This window comes from Hordeum vulgare, chromosome 5H, assembly GCF_904849725.1.
Source record: "Hordeum vulgare subsp. vulgare chromosome 5H, MorexV3_pseudomolecules_assembly, whole genome shotgun sequence".
Lineage (NCBI taxonomy): Eukaryota > Viridiplantae > Streptophyta > Magnoliopsida > Poales > Poaceae > Hordeum > Hordeum vulgare.
In genome coordinates this window covers 45,171,114-45,190,558 of record NC_058522.1, presented here as the reverse complement: position 1 = coordinate 45,190,558, position 19,445 = coordinate 45,171,114, and positions in this window count along the sequence as shown.

Genomic DNA, 19,445 nt, shown 5'->3' with positions numbered 1-19,445 from the left:
TCGCTTTTATGTCTTCCTCATCACAGGTTCGTACAAAGCTTATTTTCCACACACTAATAGATCATACATATTAGAGGGCAATTTTTATTGCTTGCACCGATGACAACTTACTTGAGGGATCTTATTCAATCCATATGTAGGTATGGTGGACTATCATGGCAAAACTAGGTTGAAGGTTTGTGGATGCACAAGTAGTATCTCTACTTGGTGCGGGAGTTTTGGCTAATATGAAGTGGAAGCAATTGTCACATGCTAAGGGATCTCTAATCATATAACATTGTTTGGAACCAAGCAAACACAATTCATTATGTTGTCTTCCTTGTCCAACATCTACTTCTAGGCATGCAATAGTTTAGTGAGTGTTCACAATCATAGATGGTGTCAAAGATGATATATTTATATGTGAACCTCTCCTTCTTTATCACTTCCTATTAATTGCAACAATGACCAAGGTCTACATTTGTCTACCCTCAACAAGTTTCAATCAACATTCTTTTTATATGTGAAGCCATCACTTCCCATAAGATCATTACATGATCTTTCATGCTTTTGTTCTTTTTTCACTCTTTTGATCATGACAAGAGGCAAAGCCCTTCAACTAAGACACTCTTTATTATATGGCTCACGAGCTCAAATACATCGGGGGTGACACAAAGCAAAACTCAAGACTAAAACACTAAGACTTTTAATCTACTAGAGAAAAAGAAAACTTAAAAGGAACAAACTAAAACAAAGGTAAAGGCAAAAGATGTGATGGTGATACGATACCGGGGCAACTCCCCCAAGCTTGGCACAAGCCAAGGGGATTGCCCATACCCACACTTAGTTGTCTTCCTTTGGAGGTGATGGTGGTGGAGTTGTTGCAACCTTTGATTCCAAGAGGGCCATCAATCTTTGATTTATACATTGGAGATATGTGATATGTTTCTCGAGCAAAACAACTTCACGAGTGAGATAAGTATTGCGAGCACGAGTTGTTTCACAAAACCTCAAGAGTTCAGTCAAGGATGGAGGCAGTAGGTGGAGGTAGGGTTGGAGGAAATTCACTTCTTCAACTTCTTCCTTGTTGAGCACAGATTGCACTTCATCCCATGCGTGATTCTTCTCCTTAGCTTTGCCCTTGGTTTCTTTAGGTAGCCTTTCCTTAGCCTCCATGACCTCCATCCTTTTCAGATCAGCATGTACTTCTCCATACACTTGAGGGAGATTGTTCTCCCCTACAGATTCCTGGGACGACATCTTGCTCTAAATCTGCGGCAGAAAACAGGCTCGAAACGAAAACAGAGGAAATCTGCGTGATACGAGGGTCAGACCTTTCGGGAGAATATATAATGATTTTTTTCTAGACCAGAAGGAGTACTCTGCACAAAAACGGAGTCCGGGATGCACACGAGGTGGCCACAAGCCCCCCACGCGCGGCCAGGGGGTGGGCCCACGCCTGGCAGGCTTGTCGCCTCCTCGCGCGCTTTCCGGACTACTTCCAATTTTTCTATTTTTTCAAATATTCCAAAACGGAGAAAAATTCCTATTGGAAAAGTTTTGGAGTCTGTTTTCTTACCGAATCACATACCTCTTCATTTTCGGAGTCTGAAATAGGCTGATAAATATCCCTTAGGTATTCTTCCGGAGTTATGGTATTGATAATATTGCTTTCAACATTTATGGGAGTGTGTGAGATATAATGCTTGATTCTCTGCCCATTTACAACTCTCGGACAATTACCTTCCGTGTTGTTGATCTTGATAGCACCGGAATGATATACTTCCTCAACAATATAGGGACCTTCCTATTTAGAGAGAAGCTTGCCAGCAAAAAATCTTTAACGAGAATTATATAGCAAGACATAATCACCTACATTGAACTCACGCTTTTGTATCCTCTTATCATGCCGCCTCTTAACCTTCTCTTTGAACAACTTGGCATTCTCATATGCCTGAGTTCTCCATTCATCAAGCGAGCTAATGTCAAATAACCTCTTCTCACCAGCCAGATTGAAATCAAAGTTGATCTCTTTGATTGCCCAATAAGCTTTATGCTCTAGCTCAAGAGGTAAATGACATGCTTACCGTACACCATTTTGTACGGAGACATGGCCATGGGATTCTTATAGGCAGTTCTATAAGCCCAAAGTGCATCATCGAGCTTCTTAGACCAATTCTTTCTAGACCTGTTGATAGTATTTTGCAGAATCAGTTTAATCTATATGTTTCTTAGCTCTACTTGACCACTGGACTGAGGGTGATAGGGAGACGCAATTCTATGGTTGACATCGTACTTAGCAAGCGTTTTACGGAAAGCTTCATGAATGAAATTTGAACCACCGCCGGTCATTAGATATCTAGGGACTCCAAATCTAGGGATAATAACTTCTTTAAGCATCATGATAGAGGTGTTGTGATCAGCACTACTAGTGGGGATAGCTTCTACCCACTTAGTGACGTAATCAACAACAACTAAGATGTGAGTATACCCGTTTGATTTTGGAAAAGGTCCCATATAATCAAAGCCCCAAACATCAAATGGTTCAATGACAAGTGAATAGTTCATAGGCATTTCCTGACGTTTACGGATATTACCTACTCTTTGAAATTTGTCACAAGACAAGACAAACTTACGGGCATCCTTGAAGAGAGTGGGCCAATAGAAACCTGATTGCAATACCTTGTGTGCAGATCTATCTCCCACATGGTGTCCTCCATAGGCCTCGGAGTGACACTTCTGTAGGATCTGTCCCTGTTCATGTTCAGGTACACAAAGTCTAATAGCACCATCTACTCCTTCCTTATAAAGGTGAGTATCATCCCAAAAGTAAGGTCTCAAGTCAAAGAAGAATTTCTTCTTTTGCTGGTATGTGAAACTAGGTGGTATATATTGGGCAACGATATTGTTTGCATAATCAGCATACCACGGTGCACTACGTGAAGCATTGATGACATTCAATTGCTCATCGGGAAAGCTATCATCAATAGGTTGTGGGTCATCAAGAACGTTCTCCAACCTAGACAAGTTATCTCCTACGGGATTATCAGCACCCTTCCCGTCGACAACGTGCAAATCAAACTCTTGTAGCAAGAGAACCCATCTGATAAGTCTAGGTTTAGCGTCTTTCTTCTCCATGAGGTACTTAATAGCAGCGTGATCAGTGTGAATAGTGACTTTGGAATCAACTATGTAAGACCTGAACTTTTCACATGCAAACACGACTGCTAAAAACTCATTTTCCGTAGTAGCATAGTTTATTTGGGCACTGTCTAGAGTTTTACTAGCATAGTGAATAACATTCAACTTCTTATCAACTCTTTGCCCTAGGACAGCTCCAACAACATAATCACTAGCATCACACATGATCTCAAAAGGTAAGTTCCAATCAGGTGGTTGAACAATAGGTGCAGTTATCAAAGCCCTCTTAAGTATTTCGAACGCTTCCTCACAATCATCATCGAAGACAAAAGGAATATCCTTTTGCAAGAGATTGGTAAGAGGCCTAGAAATCTTAGAGAAGTCTTTAATGAACCTTTTATAGAAACCAGCATGACCAAGGAAACTTCTTATACCTTTGATATCTGTGGGGTATGGCATTTTCTCGATCGCATCAACCTTAGCCTTATCGACTTCAATACCTCTTTCAGAAATTTTATGTCCTAAGACGATGCCTTCATTAACCATAAAGTGGCACTTCTCCCAATTCAAGACAAGATTGGTGTCTTTACATCTCTGCAATACTCGATCAAGGTTGCTGAGGCAATCATCAAAGGAAGACCCATAAACGGAGAAGTCATCCATGAAAACCTCAACAATCTTTTCACAAAAGTCACAGAATATAGCCATCATACATCTTTGAAAGGTGGCAGGTGCATTACATAAGCCAAAAGGCATATGTCTATAAGCAAAGGTACCGAAAGGGCAGGTGAAAGTTGTTTTCTCCTGATCAGATTGTGCAACCGGTATTTGGGAGAAACCAGAATAACTGTCTAGAAAGCAGAAGTGTGTGTGTTTAGACAGTCTTTCTAGCATTTGGTCGATGAAAGGCAAAGGGTAATGATCTTTCCTAGTGGCTTTATTCGATTTCCTAAAATCGATCACCATCATATAGCTAGTAATAATCCTCTGTGGGATCAATTCATCCTTATCATTACGGACAACGGTAATGCCTCCCTTCTTAGGGACGCAATGCACCAGACTCACCCAATCACTACGAGCAACATGATAGATAATTCCCGCTTCGAGGAGCTTTAGTATTTCTTTTCTTACTACCTCTTTCATCTTAGGATTTAATCTCCTTTGATGATCAGCAACTGGTTTGAAATCAGGATCAATTTTAATCTTGTGCTGGCATAGAGTGGGACTAATGCCCTTAAGATCATCAAGAGTATATCCAATAGCAGCACGGTGCTTTCTCAGAGTTTTTAGTAACTTCTTTTCTTCATGCTCTGAGAGGCTAGCACTAATAATAAGAGGATATATCTCTTTTTCATCAAGATAAGCATACTTAAGAGTATCAGACAACTGTTTAAGCTCGAATACAGGATCACCCTTTGGTGGGGGTGGATCCCCAAGCAATTCAACATGCAAGTTATTCTTAAGGATAGGATATTGTTCTAAGACAACTCTATCTATCTCATCCCTTTCATCCATATGCATATCATTTTCATGCTCAAGCAAGTATTGCTCTAAGGGATCAGTAGGAGGCACGACAATAGAAGCTAAGGCAATAGTTTCATCCTTACTAGGCAGCTCTTTTTCATGAGGTTGTCTACCAAACTTGGAGAAATTGAACTCATGTGACACACCTTCAAAGCCAACAATGACAGTTTGCTTCTCACAGTCAATATGAGCATTGGCGGTACTGAGAAAAGGTCTGCCAAAAATGATGAGACAAAAGCTATCTTGTGCGGTAGCAAGAACGAGGAAATCAGCAGGATACTTCATTTTACCACACAAGACTTCAACATCCCTAACAATTCCCACAGGGCAGATAGTATCTCTATTGGCAAGCTGAATAGTGACATCAATATGCTCTATCTCAATAGGTGCAATCTCATCTTTAATTTCATCATATAAGGATTGAGGTATTGCACTAACACTAGCACCCACATCACATAAACCATGATAGCAATGATCTCCTATCTTAACAGAAACAACACGCGTGCCAACAACACGCCTATGTTTGTCTCTAGCGTGAGATTTAACAATTCTAGCAGCATCTTCACAGAAGTGAATATTATGTCCCTCAACATGGTCGGACAGAAGATCTTTGATAATAGCAATGCTAGGTTCAACTCTAATTTGCTCAGGGGGTGTAGGTGTTCTAATGTAGCCTCTACGTATCACAGTTGAAGCTTTAGAATGATCCTTTATCCTAACAGGGAAAGGTGGTTTCTCAATGTAAGCACTGGGAACAATAGAATCATTATAGGCAATGACTTTCTCTTCAACTGGATTGGGTTTAACTACATTGACTTCTAAAGGAGGATGATATTTAAACCACTTCTCTTTGGGGAGATCAATATGAGAAGCAAATGATTCACACAATGAAGTTACTATCTCAGAGTTGCGTTTAATTCTCTCCAATAAATTCCATTTGAAGTCAATATCTCTCTTCATAAAAGAACCGGTACAAGAAGTGTCAAGCATGGTGCGATCATCATGAGAAAGCCGAGCATAGAAGTTCTGAATGATAATATCTCTCGAGAGCTCATGGTTGGGGCATGAATATAACATTGATTTAAGCCTCCCCCAAGCTTGAGCGATGCTTTCTCTGACACGAGGCCAAAAATTATAAATGTAATTCCGATCACGATGTACTAAATGTATAGGATAAAACTTTTGATGAAATTCCAATTTCAACCGATTGTAGTTCCATGATCTAGTATCATCACATAGCCTATACCATGTAAAAGCCTTATCCTTCAAAGATAAAGGAAAGACCTTCCTCTTGACCTCATCCTCGGGCAAACCTGCAAGCTTAAATAAACCACAAACTTCATCTACATAGATTAGATGCAAGTCTGGATGTGATGTTCCATCTCTTGTAAAAGGATTAGCCAGCAGTTTTTGAAGCATACCCAAAGGAAATTCAAAGAAAATATTTTCAGTAGGTGCAGCAGGTTGAGGAGCAACTATTTGTGCTTCCGTTCGAGGTGAAGATACCCCGAACAAGCCCCTTAAAGGATTAGTATCCATAGTGATAAGTGACAATAAATTTCAGCACACTATATGAATGTTTCCTTACCAAGTTCCACTTACCAAAAGCGCTTCACTCCCCGGCGCCAAAAAAGAGTCTTGATGACCCACAAGTATAGGGGATCTATCGTAGTCCTTTCGATAAGTAAGAATGTCGAACCCAACGAGGAGCAGAAGGATCTGACAAGTGGTTTTCAGCAAGGAAATATCTGCAAGCCCTGAAATTATCGTTAACAAGTGATTGTGTGGTGAGATGATTTATAGCAAGCAACAAGTAACAAAAGTAGCAACGGACAAGCCTGGACAAAGTCTTATAGGAGGAAAAACGCTCCCGAGGACACACGGGAATTTCTGTCATGCTAGTTTTCATCATGTTCATATGATTCGCGTTCGTTACTTTGATAGTTTGATATGTGGGTGGACCGGCGCTTGGGTACTACCCTTACTTGGACAAGCATCCCACTTATGATTAACCCCTCTCGCAAGCATCCACAATTACGTAAGAAGAATTAAGACAAAGTCTAACCATAGCATTAAACTAGTGGATCCAAATCAGCCCCTTACGAAGCAACGTATAAACTAGGGTTAAGCTTCTGTCACTCTAGCAGCCCATCATCTACTTACTACTTCCCAATGCCTTCCTCTAGGCCCAAATAATGGTGAAGTGTTATGTAGTCGACGTTCACATAACACCACTAGAGGAAAAACTACATACCACGCATCAAAATATCGAACGAATACCAAATTCACATGTCCTCAGGAACAAAAGTAACTACTCACAAAGCATAATCATATTCATGACCAGAGAGGTAATGAGTAGCATCAAGGATCTGAACATAAACTCTTCCACCAAATAATCCAACTAGCATCAACTACGAAGAGTAATTAACACTACTAGAAACCTTACAAGTACCAATCGGAGTCGCGAGACGGAGATTAGTTACAAGAGATGAACTAGGGTTTGGAGATGAGATGGGGCTGATGAAGATGTTGATGGTGATGAGTCCCCTCCGATGAGAGGAGTGTTGGTGATGACGATGGCGACGATTTCTCCCTCTGGGAGGGAAGTTTCCCCGGCAGGATCGTCCTGCCGGAGCTCTAGATTGGTCTTGCTCAAGTTCCGCCTCGTGGCCGCGGCGAATCCATGAAAAAGCCTCCTCTTGATTTTTTTTCCGGACGAAACCCTTCATATAGTAGAAGAGGGGGGGGGGGCAGTGGGCCAGCAAGGAGCCCACAAGCCCCCTAGGCGCGGCCAAGGGGTGGCCGCGCCTACCTGGCTTGTGGCTCCCTAGTTGAGCTCCTCTGGCACTTCTTCTACCCAGTATATTTTCTAAATCCAGAAAAAATCCTCGTTGATTTTTACGGCGTTTGGAGTTGCGCAGAATAGGTGTCTCAAACTTGGTCCAATTTCAGGCCAGAATTCCAGCTGCCGGCATTCTCCCTCTTCATGTAAACCTTGCAAAATAAGAGAGAAAAGGCATAAGAATTGTACCGTGAAGTGAAGTAACAGCCCAAGAAGCGATAAATATCAACATAAAAGGATGATGCAAAATGGACGTATCAATCCCTTAGAGCAATACTTGCTTGAGCATGAAAATGATATGCATATGGATGAAAGGAATGAGATAGATAGAGTTGTCCTAGAACAATATCCTATCCTTAAGAATAATTTGCTTGTTGAACTTCTTGAGGATCCACCCCCACCCAAAGGTGATCCTGTGTTCGAGCTTAAACAGTTGCCATATACCCTTAAGTATGCTTATCTTGATGAAAAAGAGATATATCCTGTTATAATTAGTGCTAGCCTCTGAGGGCATGAAGAAAAGAAGTTACTAAAAACTCTGAGGAAGCACCGTGCTGCTATTGGATATACTCTTGATGATCTTAAGGGCATTAGTCCCACTCTATGCTAGCACAAGATTCAGACTGATCTTGATTCCAAACTAGTTGCCGATCATCAAAGGAGATTAAATCCTAAGATGAAAGAGGTAGTAAGAAACGAAATCCGAAAACTCCTGGAGGCTGGTATTATCTATCCTGTTGCTCATAGTGATTGGGTGAGTCTGGTGCATTGCGTCCCTAAGAAGGGAGGTATTACCGTTGTCCCCAATGATAAGGATGAACTGATTCCACAGAGGATTATCACTGGCTATAGGATGGTGATAGATTTTAGGAAATTGAATAAAGCCACTAGGAAATATCATTACCCTTTGCCTTTTATCGACCAAATGCTAGAAAGACTATCTAAACATACACACTTCTCCTTTCTAGACGGTTATTCTGGTTTCTCCCAAATACCTGTTGCACAAGCTGATCAGGAGAAAACCACTTTCACCTGCCCTTTCGGTCCCTTTGCTTATAGACGTATGCCTTTTGGCTTATGCAATGCACCTCCACCTTTCAAAGATGTATGATGGCTATATTCTCTGACTTTTGTGAAAAGATTGTTGAGGTTTTCATGGATGACTTCTCCGTTTACGGGTCTTCCTTTGATGATTGCCTCAACAACCTTGATCGAGTCTTGCAGAGATGTAAAGACACCAATCTTGTCTTGAATTGGGAGAAGTGCCACTTTATGGTTAATGAAGGCATCGTCTTAGGACATAAAATTTCTGAAAGAGGTATTGAAGTCGGTAAGGCTAAGGTTGATGCAATCGAGAAAATGCCATACCCCACAGATATCAAAGGTATAAGAAGTTTCCTTGGTCATGCTGGTTTCTATAGAAGGTTCATTGAAGACTTCTCTAAGATTTCTAGGCCTCTTACCAATCTCTTGCGAAAGGATATTCCTTTTGTCTTTGACGATGATTGTGAGGAAGCCTTCGAAATACTTAAGAATAGTTTGATAACTGCACCTATTGTTCAACCACCTGATTGGAACTTACCTTTTGAAATCATGTGTGATGCTAGTGATTATGTTGTTGGTGTTGTCCTAGGGCAAAGAGTTGATAAGAAGTTGAATGTTATTCACTATGCTAATAAAACTCTAGATAGTGCCCAAAGAAACTATGCTACTACGGAAAAGGAATTTTTAGCAGTCGTGTTTGCATGTGAAAAGTTCAGGTCTTACATAGTTGATTCCAAAGTCACTATTCACACTAATCATGCTGCTATTAAGTACCTCATGGAGAAGAAAGATGCTAAACCTAGACTTATCAGATGGGTTCTCTTGCTACAAGAATTTGATGTGCACGTTGTCAACAGGAAGGGTGCTGATAACCCAGTAGCAGATAACTTGTCTAGGTTGGAGAACGTTCTTGATGACCCACAACCTATTGATGATAGCTTTCCCGATGAACATTTGAATGCCATCAATACTTCACGTAGTGCACCGTAGTATGCCGATTATGCAAACTATATCGTTGCTAAATATATAGACCACCTAGTTTCACATACCAGCAAAAGAAGAAATTCTTCTTTGACTTGAGACATTACTTCTTGGATGATCCTCACCTTTGTAATGAAGGAGTAGATGGTGTTATTAGACGTTGTGTACCTGAACATGAACAGGGACAGATCCTACAGAAGTGTCACTCCGAGGCCTACAGAGGACACCATGCGGGAGATAGAACTGCACACAAGGTATTGCAATCAGGTTTCTATTGGCCCACTCTCTTCAAGGATGCCCGTAAGTTTGTCTTGTATTGTGACGAATGTCAAAGAATAGGTAATATCGGTAAATGTCAGGAAATGCCTATGAACTATTCACTTGTCATTGAACCATTTGATGTTTGGGGCTTTGATTATATGGGACCTTTTCCAAAATCCAACGGGTATACTCACATCCTAGTTGCTGTTGATTACGTCACTAAGTGGGTAGAAGCTATCCGCACTAGTAGTGTTGTTCACAACACCTCTATCAGGATGCTTAAAGAAGTTATTTTCCCTAGATTTGGAGTCCCTAGATACCTAATGACCGACGGTGGTTCACATTTCATTCATGGTGCTTTCCGCAAAACGCTTGCTAAGTACGATGTCAACCATAGAATTGTGTCTCCCTATCACCCTCAGTCGAGTGGTCAAGTAGAGCTAAGCAATAGAGAGATTAAACTAATTCTGCAAAAGATTGTCAACAGGTCTAGAAAGAATTGGTCTAAGAAGCTCGATGATGCACTGTGGGCTTATAGAACTGCCTATAAGAATCCCATGGCCATGTCTCCATACAAAATGGTGTATGGTAAAGCATGTGATTTACCTCTTGAGCTAGAGCATAAAGCTTATTGGGCAATCAAAGAGCTCAATTTTGATTTCAAACTTGCTGGTGAGAAGAGGTTATTTGACATTAGATTGCTTGATGAATGGAGAGCTCAGGCATATGGAAATGCCAAGTTGTTCAAAGAAAAGGTTAAGAGGTGGCATGATAAGAGGATACAAAAGCGTGAGTTCAATGTAGGTGATTATGTCTTGCTATATAATTCTCGTTTAAGATTTTTTGCAGGCAAGCTTATCTCTAAATGGGAAGGTCCTTACATTGTTGAGGAAGTATATCGTTCCGGTGCTATCAAGATCAACAACACGGAAGGTAATTGTCCGAGAGTTGTAAATGGGCAGAGAATCAAGTATTATATCTCAGGTACTCCCATAAATGTTGAAAGCAATATTATCAATACCATAACTCTGGAAGAATACCTAAGGGATATTTATCAGCCTGTTTCAGACTCCGAAAACGAAGAGGTATGTGATTGGTAAGAAAACAGACTTCAAAACTTTTCCAGTAGGAATTTTTCTCTGTTTTGGAATATTTAGAAGAATAGAAAAATTGGAAGTAGTCCGGAAAGCGCACGAGGAGGCGACAAGCCTGCCAGGAGCGGGCCACCCCTGGTCGCGCTTGGGGGGCTTGTGGCCACCTCGTGTGCCTCCCGGACTCCGTTTTCGTGCGGAGTACTCCTTCTGGTCGGAAAAAAATAATTATATATTCTTCCGTAAGGTGTGACCCTCGTATCACGTGATTTTCCTCTGTTTTTGTTTCGAGCTTGTTTTCTGCCACAGATTTAGAGCAACATGTCGTCCGAGGAATCTGTGGGGGAGAACAATCTCCCTCAAGTCTATGGAGAAGTAAATGCTGATCTGAAAAGAATGGAGGTCATGGAGGCCAGGGAAAGGCTACCTAAAGAAACCAAGGGCGAAACTAAGGAGAAGAATTAGGCGTGGGACGAAGTACAATCTGTGTTCAACATGGAAGAAGTTGAAGAAGTGGATTTCCTCCAAACCTACCTCTACCTACTGTCTCGATCCTTGATTGAATTCTTGAGGTTTCGTGAAACAACTCGTGCTCGCAATACTTATCTCACTCGTGAAGTTGTTTTGCTGGAGAAACATATCACATATCTCCAAGGTATAAATCAAAGATTGATGGCCCTCTTGGAATCAAAGGACAAAACAACTCCATCACCATCACCTCCAAAGGAAGACAACTGAGCATGGGTATGGGCAATCCCCTTGGATTGTGCCAAGCTTGGGGGAGTTGCCCCGGTATCGTATCACCATCACATCTTTTTCCTTTACCTTTGTTTTAGTCTGTTCCTTTTCAGGTTTCTCTTTCTCTAGTAGATTAAAAGTCTTAGTGTTTCAGTCTTGAGTTTTGCTTTGTGTCACCCCCGATGTATTCGAGCTCATGAGCCATATAATAAAGATTGTCTTAGTTGAAGGGCCTTGCCTCTTGCCATGATCAAAAGAATGAGAAAAGAACAAAAGCATGAAAGATCTTGTAATGATCTTATGGGAAGTGATGGTTTCACATATAAAAAGAATGTTGATTGAAACTTGTTGAGGGTAGACAAACGTAGACCTTGGTCATTGTTGCAATTAATAGGAAGTGATAAAGAAGGAGAGGTTCACATATAAATATATCATCTTTGACACCATCTATGATTGTGAACACTCACTAAACTATTGCATTCTTAGAAGTAGATGTTGGACAAGGAAGACAACATAATGAATTGTGTTTGCTTGGTTCCGAACAATGTTATATGATTAGAGATCCCTTAGCATGTGACGATTTCTTCCACCTCTTATTAGCCAAAACTCCAGCACTAAGTAGAGATACTACATGTACATCCATAAACCTTCAACTCAGTTTTGCCATGAGAGTCCACCATACCTACCTATGGATTGAATAAGATCCCTCAAGTAAGTTGTCATCGGTGCAAGCAATAAAAATTTCTCCCTAACATGTATGATCTATTAGTGTGTGGAAAATAAGCTTTCTACGAACCTGTGATGAGGAAGACATAAAAGCGACAGACTGCATAATGAAGTTCTTTATCACAAGAGGCAATATAAAGTGACGTTCCTCTGCACTAAGAGGACACACATCCCAACCTCAAAAGCGCATGACAACTTGTGCTTCCCTCTGCGAAGGGCCTATCTTGTACCTTTACTTTTTGTCACTGAAAGAGTCATGGTGATCTACACCAATTCCTTATTTCGCCTTTATCCTGGCTAACGTCATGTGCTAGGGAAAGATCTATATTCATATGTCAACTTGGAAGTAAGTACTCATGAATTACTATTGTTGAGATTACCCTTGAGGTAAATGGTTGGGAGGCGAAACTATAAGCCCCTATCTTTCTCTGTGTGTGACTGAAACTTTGATCTCATGAGTACCACATGAGTTGTAGCAATTGTAGAAGACAAAAAGATGATTGAGCATGTGGATTTGCTTTACAAGCTCTTATTTGACTCTTTCTGATGTTGTGATAAATTGCAATTGCTTCAGTGACTAAAGGCTATCGGTTGTTAATTCTTGGTAAGGTTCTTGATTCATACTTTACTTTGTGAAGGAATTGTCACTTTCGCATAAGAGTTGATATGATGGTATTGCTGTTCTAATCATGATGATGATGCCTGCATGTTCGTATCTTGTTTTGTCGACACCTCTCTCCCTAAACATGTGGGCATATTTATTGAGCTCGACTTTCGCTTGAGGACAAGCAAGGTCTAAGCTTGGGGGAGTTGATACGTCCATTTTGCATCATGCTTTCATGTTGATATTTATCGCTTCTTGGGCTGTTATTTCACTTCACGGTACAATACTTATGCCTTTTCTCTCTTATTTAGCAAGGTTTACATGAAGAGAGAGAATGCCGGCAGCTGGAATTCTGGCCTGAAAAAGGAGCAAGTTTGAGATGCCTATTCTGCGCAACTCCAAAAGCCGTGAAAATCAACGTGGATTTTTTTGGGAATATATAAAAAATACTGGGCCGAAGAAGTGCCACAGGGGCGCCAGCAGGTGGCCACAAGCCTGCTAGGCGCGACCACCCCCCTAGCCGCGCCTAGGGGGCTTGTGGGCTCCCTGCTGGCCCACTGGCCCCCCTCTTCTGCTATATGAAGGGTTTCGTTCCGAAAAAATTCAGGAGGAGGCTTTTTGGAGGATTCGCCCCCGCCACGAGGCGGAACTTGAGCAGAACCAATCTAGAGCTCCGGCATGACGATCCTGCCGGGGAAACTTCCCTCCGGGATGGGGAAATCGTCGCCATCGTCATCACCAACACTCCTCTCATCGGAGGGGACTCATCACCATCAACATCTTCATCAGCACCATCTCATCTCCAAACCCTAGTTCATCACTTGTAACCAATCTCCGTCTCGCGACTCTGATTGGTACTTGTAAGGTTGCTAGTAGTGTTAATTACTCTTTGTAGTTGATGCTAGTTGGATTACTTGGTGGAAAAGTTTATGTTCAGATCCTTGATGCTACTCATTACCTCTGTCATGAATATGATTATGATTTGTTAGTAGTTACTTTTGTTCCTGAGGACATGGGATAAGTGCAAGTGCAGTCATGCCCTAAATCATGTTTTGGTGTTGCTGACAACTCACATATAGATAATTAATCACTAACCCTTTTTTAAGCTACAGTGAATGATCATGTGTTCATAAGGACAAACTCATGTGCTAACAAGGACAAGATCAAGATAAGCATTCCTGAGCACTACAGGCTTGATCCTTGTGGATGTTCACATGGTGGACAAATGAAGATAAATATATAAGCTAGGCTTTCCACATTGTGTATGGGAGAGCTACTTGAAGACTTAATCATGTCTTGCTTTCAACATTGAGCCAAGAATAAACAACAACATCAAGCTCAAGTGAAAGCGCTAACTCAAGGTATCAGTTACTTTGATGTTAGCGGTGCGGAGTGATGATTAGCGAATAAAAGTACAAAGTCAAGTATGGATCATCGGTATCCCTTTTACAATTCTTGAGTCTTTAGGGATCCCGCACTATTAAGAGGGGATCACAGGTTTTTGTGATGAACTTGCTCAAACTAGATATTCACTATCCTACTCAATACCACATATTCTCTACTCTGCCCCTATCTCAGAACAGGTCTATTGCCTCGGACTTCCGGCTCCCTCCAGACGTCCGTGGGCCGGACGACCGGCAGGCTTCAGAAATCTGGAGCCCTCCACCAGAAGAAATTGAGTTCTATAACTCGGATTTCCGGCTCCCTCCGGACATCCGAGCGCCGGACGTCCGACCAGCTTCGGAAATCCGGAGCCCTGGACCAGAAGAACATAAGCTCTATAACTCGGATTCCCGGCTCCCTCCGGACGTCCGAGGCCCGGACATCCGTCCCCTTTCGGAAATCCGGAACCTGCCACCAGAAGAAGTTGAGTCGAATAACTCGGATTTCCGGTCTTCTCCGGATGTCCGGCCGCTGTTCATTTCACAGGGGTTCCAGTCATACCTACAGCCCTCGGACGACCGACCCCTGTCGGACGTCCGACCCCTCGCGGACGCCCGGATTTCCCGCAACTGTCGGACGTCCGGACCCTGTGTGACTTAAACTGTCCCCAACGGCTGTTTCACACTCCCCACTATATATACCCCTCCCCCACTTCGTGAGAGGGTGCCCAACACAACCATATCCTCATAAGAACACATTTCCACCTCACACACATTTTCTCACATCAAATCTTAGATCCCAAGAGCATTTGTAAGCCCCTTTGAGAGTTGTTCCAATCAAAAGATAGATCGTCTCCCTCTCCTTCTCTGAACCCAAGCTATTTGAGATTTGAGCAAGTTTTGAGCATTTCCTGTGATCTTGTTACTCTTGGAGGTTGGAGACTCCTAGGCGGTAGTAGTTCTTCGGAGAGGAATCAATCCGTGTGATTACCCCCGAAAAGTTTGTGAGGGTTTGGAAGCCACCTCAAAGGCTTACCACTAGTGGTTAAGAAACGCCTTCGTGGTGTTATCTCAAAGGGAGAATAGGGTGAGCCTTCGTGGCGTTGGTGTGCCTTCGTCGTAACATCCACCTCTCTAATGGTGACTAGCTTCCCTCCAAGGAAGTGAACATCGGGATACATCTTCGTCTCAGTGACCTTGGTTATCCTTAACCCTAACTCCTTACTTGTGGTTTACTTGTGTTACTTGAGCATACATACATTGGATATTGTTTGTGCTCATTATATTGTGTTGGCTATTTCTTGTACAAGATTAATCATTCAAGCATACCTTCTATATTCACACGTTCATACTTGCAGCTTTTGATATATCGTGTGATATAGTATGATCTAGTATCTTGTGTTGTTCACCTACTTGTCGTGTGATATAACTCAAGTAAGTTTGTGTAACTTACTTGGGCTTGTTCGTAACTGTATTGTGTCCATCTTGGTAGATCGTGTTGTTGATACACGTTGCAGTGCCTAGTGCATTTAGGATTTGTGCTTGACAAGTACCCTCTTAGTTTATTTCCGCATTAGTTTCAAGCCAAATCCGAAGAAGTTTTTAAATAGCCTATTCACCCCCCTCTAGGCGTCATCGAGGTCTTTTCAACTGGTATCAGAGCAAGATCTCTCTTTAATTAGGTTTCACGGCCTAGAGAGTATCGATGTCGACTATTGGATTAGTGCACAATGACACCTTTGACTTTGATGGCACAAATTATACCCTATGGAGAATTCGTATGCTTCATTACTTTCGGGCCATGGGCCCAAATACTTTATGAATTGTTCTTGTAGGGATTGCCGACAAAAAGAATGGTGCATCTTCATCTACTAATGAAATGTATTTTGATTGTGAGGCTTTCCTTGCCATTCATCGAACCATAAGTCCTGAAGTGTTTAAGTCTATCTCGACTTGCAAGTCAGCTCATGAAGTTTGGACTAAACTTGAAGGTATATATGGTGGGTCCAATCTTGATGAAGACGATATTATGATGAAGGAGTTGGTGCATGAGGTCTTCACTCTTTTCGATCATAAAGAGTCCACCACTACTTCCATATCCGATTGCTTGCACACCTCAACATCTTCAATCTCACAAGGTAACGATATGGTGAGTGAAGAAATACATGTTGATGAAAATGTCATTGCCTCCATGGACACGAGCATATCTAGCACCACACATAGTGTAAACTACTGTGCTGATAGGTCATGCATTTCACCTAAAGATCCCTCGACAAATGTCTGTGGTGATATGCCTGCTTTCCTGTGTCCTCTTGATCAAAATATCTTGTTTCTCCCTAGTTGTTCTATGACTAATCATTTAGGGGAAACCAAGAAATATGAAGTACTTTTGACTAATGAAGAATCTGATTGACCAAAAGTCGTCATCAACTCCTCCAGTTCACATGTGCCTCATGGCAAGAGGTAATAATGAGGTATCATCTTCCCTGTGCAATAACGATGATATTTGCGATGAGGATGATGATGATGACTTGACTGAAAACATCTATGTGATCAGCAAAATTCTTCATAAAGGTAAAAATAACGCTCTTCAAAGATTCCAAGATATTCTTGCTTACTTTGAAAATTGTAATGATTCACTTAATCATGAACAAGCTAAAAGTGAACAACTTGAACATGAACTTGAGAAGAGTCACCAAGCATGTAGAGACTTAAGATCTTCAAAAGGAGAGATTGAAGTTGCTCATGATAAACTTAAAAAGGATTTTGAGGTCCTTCTCCTTGAATGCAAGAGTGTCAAGGGAGAGCTCATCAAAACCTCTAAGATCTATGAGGAGCTTCAATCTACTCATGAGAAGTCTCTAATCGCTACTTACTCCTCTCATATTGTTGATGATACTTGTATACCTAACCCTATCTCTTTTGAAGTATTAACATTGAAGGAGAATGTTGAGCTACGTGCTCAATTTGATTTACTAACTAGCAATTATGGGAAGTTGGAAGAAAACCATGCAATGCTCACAAGCTCTCATGCCGATCTTCTAACATCCCATAATGTGCAAAAGTTAGCTCATGAGGCTATCATCACCAAGGTAACATCAAGTGAGACTCATGTGGACAATGGCACCACTTCTAATCAAAGTACTATATCTCCATGTGCCAGATCTCGTAATTCGTCTACTCATAATGTTGCTACCTCGTGTGATGAATTACTTTCCTTGCCTTGTTGCTCTAACAATGAAACTTACACTTCCTCTAGTACTTTTATTAACACTAACCGTGCAGAGGAAATGAAAGAGCTCAAGGCCCAAGTCACTTCTTTGAAGAAAGACTTGGAACAGTGTCATGAAGGGATGTCCACACTCAACAACGTCCTATGTGAGCAAACATCTCCGAATGACAAAAATGATGTTGGAGTAAACTCAAACAAGAACCAGAGTGGCCTAGAACGAGATAAGAATTCGGCCAAAATCATTTGCTTCAAGTGCAAAGTTAAAGGGTACCATGTTAGATCTTGTCCTCTGAAGACGAAGTCTCAAAGTCACAAGCAACAAGGGAAGCGGCCACAAACTCAATCACACACTCAGCTACAAGTTGAAGGAAGGCCTCTTCCCAATAAGACCCAAGCCAACACTCCCCGAGGTGAGAAATCAACTGGGAAGAAAAAAAAGGGTAGATGTTGCTACTTATGTCGGGAGAAGGGTCACGTTGCTTCGTCTTGCACGAGAGGTAACTTATCCAACCCAATTACTATTGATGATAGCTATTCCCTTGGGAAGGATAAGGTTGGCAATGTGTTTGCCAAGTTTGTTGGAACTCAAAATGGTGTCAAGAAAAGAACCATTTGGGTTGCCAAGCCTATTGTGACTAACCTCTTAGGACCCAACGTGGTTGGGGACCAACGAGCTCAAACTTGATCAATAGGTGACTCTGGGGGACATTGGAGACTTGGATACACAATGAAGATTTGAGGACTCTTCATCATTCGTATCATCTCAAGCCAAGTCACTTGGATTATCGAGCCCATATCACATATCCAATGTGCCTCTTTGCGGTGACTTGTACTTAAATTGTTTACATTGAAAGTTGCCTGCCCCACTCCCTCTCATGTTTAGGTTTGGTTCCTAGCATGTACTTTGACATGTTGCGCCTACTAGTATGATTGTTATATGTTATCTATCATGTGTAGGTCGTTACGTATGCCACATAGTTGTGTGTAGTCCTGATCATTACTTGCATCCTAGTTGCACCGTTGTGTGGGTCTTTTGCGACGTTAATGGCTCATCACATTAAGGGGGAGTGTTCTGCTCTACGCACACCACTAACCCAAAATGTGTACATATGTGTTGGACTCCATGTAGTATTCGGTGCAAGATTATCCAATCAATTAGTTTGATGTCAAGGCCATCCGAAGTTTAAATTGGCATCCACCATCACCTTAGTTGGATGGTTGATTGCCTTGTATGATAAATACATGGATTATCACATTATGTGAGGATGATATGCTTTGTGCATGTCACATCCCCTTGTAAGACAAAACATCCGATGTATGCCACTCAGAATGCATCACATGTGGTTATCCTGTAACTGTGTGGTGTGTCATGCTACACATATCTTAATTCGCATAATAAGCCCTGTTGGTATCTAAATTCCTTAGATGTGCGTGAGTATAATGTCCTACTACACCAATGCTCATGGCTTAGCCTCTAGATCGTATCTAAAATAAGGGCATTGTTGATGCATGCCTTTCGAATTAATCCTCCACACTATGATCTAACTAATTGGGATGTTAACGTATGTCATCTAAATATTATGCTTATGGTTGAACTCCCATATCACACTTGTGTGAGTATGAAACGATCCTTGTGCTCGTTGGCACCTACCACCACTGATAACTCTAAATGTCATGTGTTCTCTCACACATGGTATCTCTGGCTTGGTAGTGTTTTTCATGGTCACTTTATTTCGGCTCTATCTTCAGTTGACCTACATAACGTGCCGAGAAATTCATGTGTCTCCCGGTAGAGCTCGCACTACTTATTTCATAATGTTGTGGGAGTTATAATCATATTATCTACACCTATAAATCTACTGGGTGAGACATGCATGTAAGGTTATGCAAAATGCATGCC